At 43.0% G+C, this 10,368-nt stretch overlaps 1 long non-coding RNA gene across 1 annotated transcript; it reads left to right on the plus strand.

Annotated features, from left to right (window-relative positions):
- Positions 1-475: 475 nt before the first annotated feature.
- LOC135572966 (uncharacterized) lies at positions 476-2,828 on the plus strand. The gene is made up of 3 exons (XR_010464601.1): positions 476-687; positions 784-901; positions 2,747-2,828. It is a non-coding gene; the product is annotated as an uncharacterized LOC135572966 (long non-coding RNA).
- Positions 2,829-10,368: the final 7,540 nt, after the last annotated feature.

The following is a 10,368-nucleotide window of genomic DNA, read 5'->3' on the forward strand; positions in this document are numbered from 1 at the left end:
CTGTTAATTTACCTCACATACCCCACTCTCTCTTCCTCCCTCTGTTTTAAAGCCAATTTCCTACAAATCTACACGTTTGGCCAGAGTGGAAATCTGCAGTTTTGTAGCTAATTTCATACAATCCACACATTTTGTTATATTTTAAAAGCTAATTAAAGCGAAGATAAAGGTACATTGAATGTGAAAAAGGCACTGGATCATGTTTCAGTTGATACTGTGACTAATTAAAATTAAAATGAATTGATTTTCATGAATTCTTCCTTCAAAAAACTGTTTCTAAACTTTGACCAAACGCTCAGCTGGTGTCCCTGGCTTTGTCCAACCCTGTTGCCATAGTGATAGATGTTACATCTGTTTGTTTGAGTAAGATAATAACTTTATGAGAATGTCTACTCCATTTTGCATACCCCTGTTTGGAAACAGAATATGAATAACGTATTCAAAGCAATGAGTATCAGTTTAAGATGTATATAGGACCAAGCAAGGGAGACAGACACAGAAAGAGAGAGAGATCTGGAGAGAGCAAGATAGACGGAGCGAGACAGACACAGAAAGAGAGAGAGATCTGGAGAGAGCAAGATAGACGGAGGGAGACAGACACAGAAGGAGAGAGAGATCTGGAGAGAGCAAGATAGACGGAGCGAGACAGACTTTCCTACAAACAACCGGCGAGGCCATGTTAAAAATGTATAATATTTTTAGCATTAATGTAGAGAAATGAATGTAACCCAGTTGTTTTTCAATGATTCTGGTTACATTTCAGATGTAATTGTATATTTTCAGAACTCTTGGAACACAACTCTAAACTGAGTGTAGGAGTCTCTGATCACATCTTTAACCATATTTCCTTTGAATTTCACACTGATGGAAACTTCTTTGTACCTCACCCTCCTAATCTCAGGTCAGTTCAAGATGTGAGTCTGTGTGTGTGTGTGTGTTTGCTTGCACAATTGGGTGTACCATGTGCAAAGATGCATAGATGAGTGTGGTTGGGGGTGAACGGTTGCTGGATAAAATGTCGGTCATGAATCATTTTTCTCTTCGCAGGGTTCTAAATCAAATCAAATTGTATTTGTTACATACACATGGTTAGCAGATGTTAATGCGAGTGTAGCGAGACAGTTCAGAAATGCAGTAATAACCAACAAGTAATCTAGCTAAGCAATTCCAAAACTACTACCTTATAGACACAAGTGTAAGGGGATAAAGAATATGTACATAAAGATATGAGTGAAGATGGTACAGAGCGGCAGACAGACAAGAAGGAGAGTAGATGGTATTGGAGTGCAGTATATACATATGAGATGAGTAGACAAACAAAGTGGCATATCTAAAGTGGCTAGTGATACATGTATTACATAAAGATGCAGTAGATGATATCTGGAGAGAGTATAGATATACATATGAGATTAATAATGTAGGACAGACACAGTAAACATTATATTAGGTAGCATTGTTTAAAGTGGCTAGTGATATATTTTACATCATTTCCCATCAATTCCCATTATTAAAGTGGCTGGAGTTGAGTCAGTGTGTTGGCAGCAGCCACTCACATGTTAGTGGTGGCTGTTTAACAGTCTGATGGCCTTGAGATAGAAGCTGTTTTTCAGTCTCTCGGTCCCAGCTTTGATGCACCTGACACCTCGAAGGATGATAGCTGGAGAACAGGCAGTGGCTCGGGTGGTTGATGTCATGATCTTTATAGCCTTCCTGTAACATCGGGTGGTGTATGTCCTGGAGGGCAGGTAGTTTACCCCCTGCGTTGTGACAGACCTCACTACCCTCTGGAGAGCCTTAACGGAGCAGTTGCCGTACCAGGCGGTGATACAGCCCGACAGGATGCTCTCGATGTGCATCTGTAGAAGTTTGTGAGTGCTTTTGGTGACAAGCAATTTCTTCAGCCTCCTGAGGTTGAAGAGGCGCTGATTCTGCGCCTTCTTCACGATGTAATGTCTGTGTGGGTGGACCAATTCAGTTTCTCTCTGTGATTTCACACTGATGGAACTTAAAACTTTGTACCTCACCACTACTGTTCCATAATCCCTCTGCTGTTTCAAGTCCACAATCATCTCCTTAGTTTGTGACGTTGAGTGTGAGGTTATTTTCCTGACACCACATTGAGGGCCCTACCATGTGCAAAGATGCATAGATGAGTTGTGGTAATCCAGCCTACCACTGTTGCTGGATAAAATGATTGGTCATGAATCATTTTTCTCTTCGCAGGGTTCTAAACCTTCAAATGTCAAATCATCAGTATCACCTCATTACCAACTATATGACCTGGACTATGCAGAGTTACTGCAGAGAAATACACTGATCTGGCTACAGTAGATGACATGGAGGACCTGAACAGGCTGATTACCAGTGTCAGTAGCTATTAACTGGATCGGACTAAGAAGGGAGACTCATGAAGTGGAACTGGTCTAGACAGAATTTTTACAGAAAGGGGAGACTGAGTTTAGAAATGGGACACTGGGACACCCCAAAATGGTAACTGGCATTAATGATACATCTGTTGATGGTATCCTGTGTGACAGTATATACATATGATGATGGTGCATGTTTACAAAATGATGAAGCCTGTTCTAAGTGCTGGAGCTGCCATTGAGTTGAAACATAAAGACTCAGAGAGATTTAAGTAATCAGTATTGATCTGTATCAAATCAATGAATAATGTACTATAGATGATCATTAGATGATTGTTTAAAGTGGCTATTTGATATGATTATTACATTTGATTTTGCAGGAAAACAAGACACCAACCCATACGTCTTAATTCAGGAAAACAGGCCTGGATAGATGCTCAGTGTTACTGCAGAGAGTATCACACAACCTGGTCAGTGGTGAGCTGTTTAACAGTCTGAGAACACAGAGATAGAGAAGAAGATATCACTGAGGGACTTCCTGTGTGGATCCTGTTTCAGACTCCTGAGATGGTCACCTGTACTGACTCCTCATTCTGAAACTGATAGTCAGGACGGCCTGAACAGGCAGGGATACAACTGCACTCTGGTGATTCTCATCTTGATTATTATTATTATTATTATTATTATTATTATTATCTTCCTGTAACAAATGGATAAATAATCCCTGTGACGTCAACTATCCTTGCATCTGCTATGGTAAATTACAACATTCTCCTCCTGGTCTAAATAATATAATGATGACAGAAGAACTCTAATTCCCCCATGATTCACTACTGTCATTGTGGGATTGTATTATCTTGTAGGTCCAGCTGTGGAGACCCCTGAGAAACCTCAACTGAAGAGACAGGTGGTGAGAATGAAGATGACCCCAAAGGATCAAAATATGAACCTCAGTGATCCTGCTGTTCAGGACTCCATCTTACAAGAGGTGAGTTTCCCCCTGTTCATGAAGAACCAACCGGGTAATGATACAAACTGTATAGATCACCTCTCTGGTCTGGTTCCTGTGTGGTGTGGATGACCTCCTCTCTGGTCTGGGTCTTAGTCTGATTGAAGATGACCTCCTCTCTGGTCTGGAACTTAAAACTGTTGTGGATGACCTCTCTCTGGTCTGTTCCATCTGTTGTAGATGACCTCCTTTCAGGTCTGGGATCTAGTATGTTGTGCCTCCTCTGCTGTTTCTGAAGATGACCTCCTCTCTGGTCTGGGTCCTAGTCTGTTGTAGATGACCTCCTCTCTGGTCTGGGTCCTAGTCTGTTGTAGATGACCTCCTTTCAGGTCTGGGATCTAGTATGTTGTGGATGACCTCCTCTCTGGTCTGGGTCCTAGTGTGTTGTGGATGACCTCCTCTCTGGTCTGGGTCCTAGTCTGATTGAAGATGACCTCCTCTCTGGTCTGCGTCCTAGTCTGTTTGTGGACAACCTTCTACACTGGCTGTGACCCCGCTCTCAAAGGGTGTCTCAGGGAGAGTGGGATGTCCAAAAACACATTTCCAATTCACACATGGATATTAAAACACACTTGTACATGTGTGAAATAGGAAAAATATAAGACTCCTCTCCTCATAGAGTCAAAGGAGGAATTGAAGAACGCTGATTAGCAGTGAAGGATTGGTAGTTGTGGATCTTCAGGACTAAAGAGGAGAAATATGAAGTGTCTGGTCTCTGTGTTTCTCCAGATAGAACAAGCTGAAGGAAACAGGGGTTACCTGCAGACACCAAAGTGACATGGAAAAAGCAGCCTGATGGGAAGGTCTTCCACAAGGAGGAAGAGGGGTCTCCCAAGAAAGAAGAGGAGGAGAAGAAGATGAAGAGGATGATGACAAAGAGAGAACTCTAATTATGTTAAATGTTCTCCTAACTTTTCTCTTTTTTAAATTTAGATTAATTATCTGTACTGGGATGTATTTTCTGAACCTAATTAAATGTGTTTTATTAATTAAATTGTTTAAGTATAAACATGACTAGTGTTTTATCATGAGATGTTTTTATTGATAATTTTCTTGACTTGGTTGTTTTATTACAGGGTTTGTTCTCAAGACAGACTTTTCACACATCATGTCTGTAAATGAGTTATTTGTAGTTATGTTGATATTCAGGGCTGAGAAAAAGTATTTGTCTCCTTTCTAATTTTCTCAACTTTTACAGATTTAAGATGAAGAATGTTATCAGATCTTCAAAGAAAACAGAATATTAGATGAAGGGAACCTGAGTGAACAAATAACACAGCAATTACATACCTATTTAATTTATTTCATAAACAAAGTTATGTAACATCCAATGTGTGAAAAATTAATTGCCCCATTACACTCAATAACTGGTTCCTGAAGTTGTTGATCAGTATTTCACGTCGCTGTGGAGCATTTTTGGCCCACTCTTCCACCTAGAACTGCTTAAACTCAGCGAGTTTTCAAGGATGATCTTTGAAGTCCTGCCACAACATCTCAATTGGGATCATTAGGTCTGGACATTGACTGGGTTATTCCAAAACTTCAAATGTGTTGCTTTTTAACCATTTTCATGTTGACTTAATTGTGTGTTTTTGATCAATGTCTTGCTGCATGACTCTCTTCAGCTCACAGACGGATGGCCTGACATTCTCCTGCAGAATTATCTTCTTAACCTCTTAAGTCGACCCTCTACTTTTTTGAACATTCTGTTAAAAATCGCGCAACATTTCAGCGCCCTGCTACTCATGCCAGGAATATAGTATATGCATTTGCTTAGTCTGTGTGGATAGAAAACACTCAGACGTTTAAAAAACTGGTTAAATCACTGCTGTGGCTTTACCAGAACGGCATTTACATCGAAAAGCACAGGAAAAACTGATCACTGAAAATGGGAAAATATATCCATGCGCTACTTGAACCCATTGATAAACGTGAACCACAATTAATTGACTGAGGTTGCAGTACCTACAGCTTCCACACGGTGTCTAGAGTCTTGTCATTTCCCTTCGAGTTTTTTCTTGGTCAAACACATACAGGACACCGTATCTCCTCCGGTCTAGGACCGGATATTTTCGTTGAGTTTCTAGCCTTACATTTTTCCAGACGGACAGCTAATGATCTTTACATCGCCTCCTGATTAATTTTATCGCTTATTAACGTTTACTAATACCTAAAGTTGCATTACAAACGTATTTCGAAGTGTTTTGTGAAAGTTTATCGTCGACTTTTTGAATTTTAAAAAATGACGTTACGTTTTGAAACGATGTTTTTTTCGTTTATCACACAGTCTACATATAACGATATCTAGGCTTTATATGGACCGATTTAATCGAAATAAAGACCCAAATAGTGTTTATGGGACATCTAGGAGTGCCAACAAAGAAGATGGTGAAAGGTAATGAATGTTTTCTATTTTATTGTGCGGTTTGTGTAACGCCGAAATGCTAATTATTTTGTTTACGTCCCCTGTGGGTCTTTTGGGGTGTTGCATGCTATCAGATAATAGCTTCTCATGCTTTCGCCGAAAAGCATTTTAAAAATCTGACTTGTTGCCTGGATTCACAACGAGTGTAGCTTTAATTCGATACCCTGCATGTGTATTTTAATGAACTTTTGAGTTTTAACTAATACTATTAGCATTTAGCGTAGCGCATTTGCATTTCCAGAGCTCTAGTTGGGACGCAAGCGTCCCGAATAGAAGCAACAGGTTAACACAGCGCGCATCCACCCGGAAGCCAGCCGCACCAATGTGTCGGAGGAAACAGCCGCACCAATGTGTCGGAGGAAACACCGTGCACCTGGCATCCTTGGTTAGCGTGCACTGCGCCCGGCCCGCAACAGGAGTCGCTGGTGAGCGATGTATCAAGGATATCCCTACCGGCCAAGCCCTCCCTAACCCGGATGACGCTGGGCCAATTGTGCATCGCCCCACGGAACTCCCGGTCGCGGCCGGTTGCGACAGAGCCTGGGTGCGAACCCAGAGTCTCTGGTGGCACAGGTGGCGCTGCAGCGCCCTTCACCACTTCACCACAAAAAAAAAAAAAATTATACATAAAACCTTCTTCCAAGAGTCTTGATGTGTAATGCAATGCGTACAGGCGGCAGAGAAGTCAGGCACAGGAGAGTGTTTACTAAACATAAACCTCCGTCAACAGAACAATACAATAAATGGGTCAAACAAAACCTGGTCAATACCAGCATACCGTGCATAGGCACTACAAGAAACAATTACCGACCAGGACATGAGGGGGAACAGAGGGTTAAATACAAAACAAGTATTTGATGGAATTGGAACCAGGTGTGATGGAAGACAAGACAAAACCAATGGAAAATGAAAAGTGGATCGGCGATAGCTAGAAGGTCGGTGACGTCGACTGCCGAACGCCGCCCAAACAAGGAGAGGGAACAACTCCGGCGGAAGTCGTGACATGATGATCATCCAGTTGCTTCCAGGTAATTTTTCGGAAACTTTAGTCAACTTTTTGGGCTAGATGGGTCCCATTATGTTTGTTGAAAACCAAACACTGCATTCCACAGTAAAACACTTCATATCAATCGTCAAGCATGGTGGTGGTAGTGTGATGGTTTGAGGATGCTTTGCTGAGTTACAGCAGTTCTGCGTGGAAGAGTGGGACAAAATTCCTCCACAGCAATGTGAGAGACTGATCAACAACTACAGGAAGTGTTTGGTTGTAGTCATTAGAGCTAAAGGTGGAACAACCAATTATTGAGTGTAAAGGGGCAATTACTTTTTCAAATAGCTACTTTTGTTAGAACGTTTTGTAAACAAATCCAAAGTCACGAAGCGCGTTCATTAGTTGCAGACGAAATGTCCAAAAGTTCCATTACAGTCCGTAGAAACATGTCAAACGATGTATAGAATCAATCTTTAGGATGTTTTAAACATAAATCTTCAATAATGTTCCAACCGGAGTATTCCTTTGTCTTCAGAAATGCAATGGAATGCAGGTCGCTCTCACATGAACGCGTGAGACTGAGCTCGTGGCTGCTGGCAGACCCCTGACTCATTCCCCTCTCATTCGGCCACACCTCACAGTTGAAGCATCAAACAAGTTTCTAAAGACTGTTGACATCTAGTGGAAGCCTTAGGAAGTGCAACATGACCCCATAGACACTGTGTATTCGATTGCATAAGAGTCAAAAAACAACAAACCTCAGATTTCCCATTTCCTGGTTGGATTGTGTTTCAGGTTTTTGCCTGCCATATGAGTTATGTTATACTCACAGACATCATTCAAATATTTTAGAAACATCAGAGTGTTTTCTATTTAAATCTACTAATTATATGCATATTCTAGCTTTCATGGCAGAGTAGCAGGCAGTTTAATTTGGGCACACTTTTCTTCCAAAATTCCCAATGCTGCACCCTACCCTAGAGAAGTTACATGCTGCATAAATATTTTAGTACCTTTTCCCAGATCTGTGCCTCGAGATAATCCTGTCTCAGAGCTCTACGGATTATTCCTTCGACCCCATGACCTGTTTTTTGCTCTGACATGCAGTGTCAACTGTTGTACCTTATATAGACAGGTGTGTGCCTTTCCAAATCATGTCCAATCAATTGAGGTTACCACAGTTGAACTCCAATCAAGAACTGTAGTAGAAACATCAAAGATGGTCAATTGAAACAGGATTAATCTGAGCTCAGTTTTGAGTCATATAGCAAAGGGTCTGAATATAAATAAATAATTTTTAAATAAGGTATTCTTTAAATATTTTGTCACAGACAACTGTTAGTCACAGGTAACTGTTAGTCACAGACAACTGTTAGTCACAGACAACTGTTAGTCACAGATAACTGTTAGTCACAGATAACTGTTAGTCACAGACAACTGTTAGTCACAGATAATTGTTAGTCACAGACAACTGTTAGTCACAGATAATTGTTAGTCACAGACAACTGTTAGTCACAGATAACTGTTAGTCACAGATAACTGTTAGTCACAGATAACTGTTAGTCACAGACAACTGTTAGTCACAGACAACTGTTAGTCACAGATTACTGTTAGTCACAGATTGTCCTTAGGACCTAGTCACAGTATTTTTATGCACTCATTATGCCTGTCCATACCATAACGCTACCTGCACCATTGGGCACTCTGTTCACAACGTTGCAAACCATTAGTCCACACCACACACTACATAGTGTCTGCGGTTGTGAGGCCGGTTGGACGTACTGCTAAAATCTCTAAAACGATGTTGGAGGCAGCTTATGGTAGATAAATTAACATTAAATTCTCTGGTAACAGCTCTGGTGGACATTCCTGAAATGAACATGTCAATTACACGCTCCTTCAAAACTTGAGCAGAGGGCAGAGCACCCAATGACAGAGGAGAGGGAGGGCAGAGTACCCAATGACAGAGGAGAGGGAGGGCAGAGCACCCAATGACAGAGGAGAGGGGAGGACAGAGGAGAGGGAGGGCAGAGCACCCAATGACAGAGGAGAGGGAGGGCAGAGCACCCAATGACAGAGGAGAGGGGGGCAGAGCACCCAATGACAGAGGAGAGGGGGGGCAGAGCACCCAATGACAGAGGAGAGGGAGGGCAGAGCACCCAATGACAGAGGAGAGGGAGGGCAGAGCAACCAATGACAGAGGAGAGGGGGGGCAGAGCACCCAATGAAAGAGGAGAGGGAGGGCAGAGCAACCAATGACAGAGGAGAGGGGGGGCAGAGCACCCAATGAAAGAGGAGAGGGAGGGCAGAGCACCCAATGACAGAGGAGAGGGAGGGCAGAGCACCCAATGACAGAGGAGAGGGGTGGCAGAGCACCCAATGACAGAGGAGAGGGCAGGCACCCAATGACAGAGCAGAGCACCCAATGACAGAGGAGAGGGGGGCAGAGCACCCAATGACAGAGGAGAGGGGGGCAGAGCACCCAATGACAGAGAGGAGAGGCAACCAATGAGGGCAGAGCACCCAATGACAGAGGAGAGGGGGCAGAGCACCCAATGAAAGAGGAGAGGGAGGGCAGAGCAACCAATGACAGAGGAGAGGGGGCAGAGCACCCAATGAGGAGAGGGAGGGCAGAGCAGAGAGGAGAGGGGGGCAGAGCACCCAATGACAGAGGAGAGGGGGGGCAGAGCACCCAATGAAAGAGGAGAGGGAGGGCAGAGCAACCAATGACAGAGGAGAGGGGGGGCAGAGCACCCAATGAAAGAGGAGAGGGAGGGCAGCGCATCCAATGACAGAGGAGAGGGAGGGCAGAGCACCCAATGACAGAGGAGAGGGAGTTCACATCACCCAATAACAGAGGAGAGGGAGGGCAGAGCACCCAATGAAAGAGGAGAGGGAGGGCAGAGCACCCAATGAAAGAGGAGAGGGAGGGCAGAGCACCCAATGAAAGAGGAGAGGGAGGGCAGAGCACCCAATGAAAGAGGAGAGGGAGGGCAGAGCACCCAATGCTGGAGGTATTTATCTAGGCCCACCTGCTCTCTCCATTACAGTTAACATTCATTTACCAGTCAGCAGATATCAATCCAATTGATCATGAGGGATTAGATGGAACGATCTATTTAGAGTAGAAATCCACTACCAGCCTACTTGACACAACTTGTGGGAAGTATTGGTGTTGACTTGGGCCATCGTCCTTCTGGAACTCTCTTGATACCTTGTATCACTCTCAATTCAGGCCTCACTGACCTGAACAATTCTTGAAATTACTCAACCCTTTCATTAAAAGGAGTTGGGTCCTTTTCAGAACAATGAGGCAATTTCTGGGCAATATTTCTATCTAGAGGACTGGGTTATCTCCTTTGGATCAACAGAACCATCACATGAACATGTTCTGTATAGCCTCTCTAACTGTTTCCTTCCCTGGCTCTGTCCAACCCCTTTTCCAGTGGGATGAATGTCACATCACAGTTTTGTTTGTTTAGAGATTAATAACAAATTCAAGCAAATGAGGAGTATTTAAATGTTTAAAAGGGACAAACATGTGATGACAGACACACAGTAGGAGAGACAGAGAGAA

This window comes from Oncorhynchus nerka, linkage group LG8, assembly GCF_034236695.1.
Source record: "Oncorhynchus nerka isolate Pitt River linkage group LG8, Oner_Uvic_2.0, whole genome shotgun sequence".
NCBI classification, from domain to species: Eukaryota; Metazoa; Chordata; class Actinopteri; order Salmoniformes; family Salmonidae; genus Oncorhynchus; species Oncorhynchus nerka.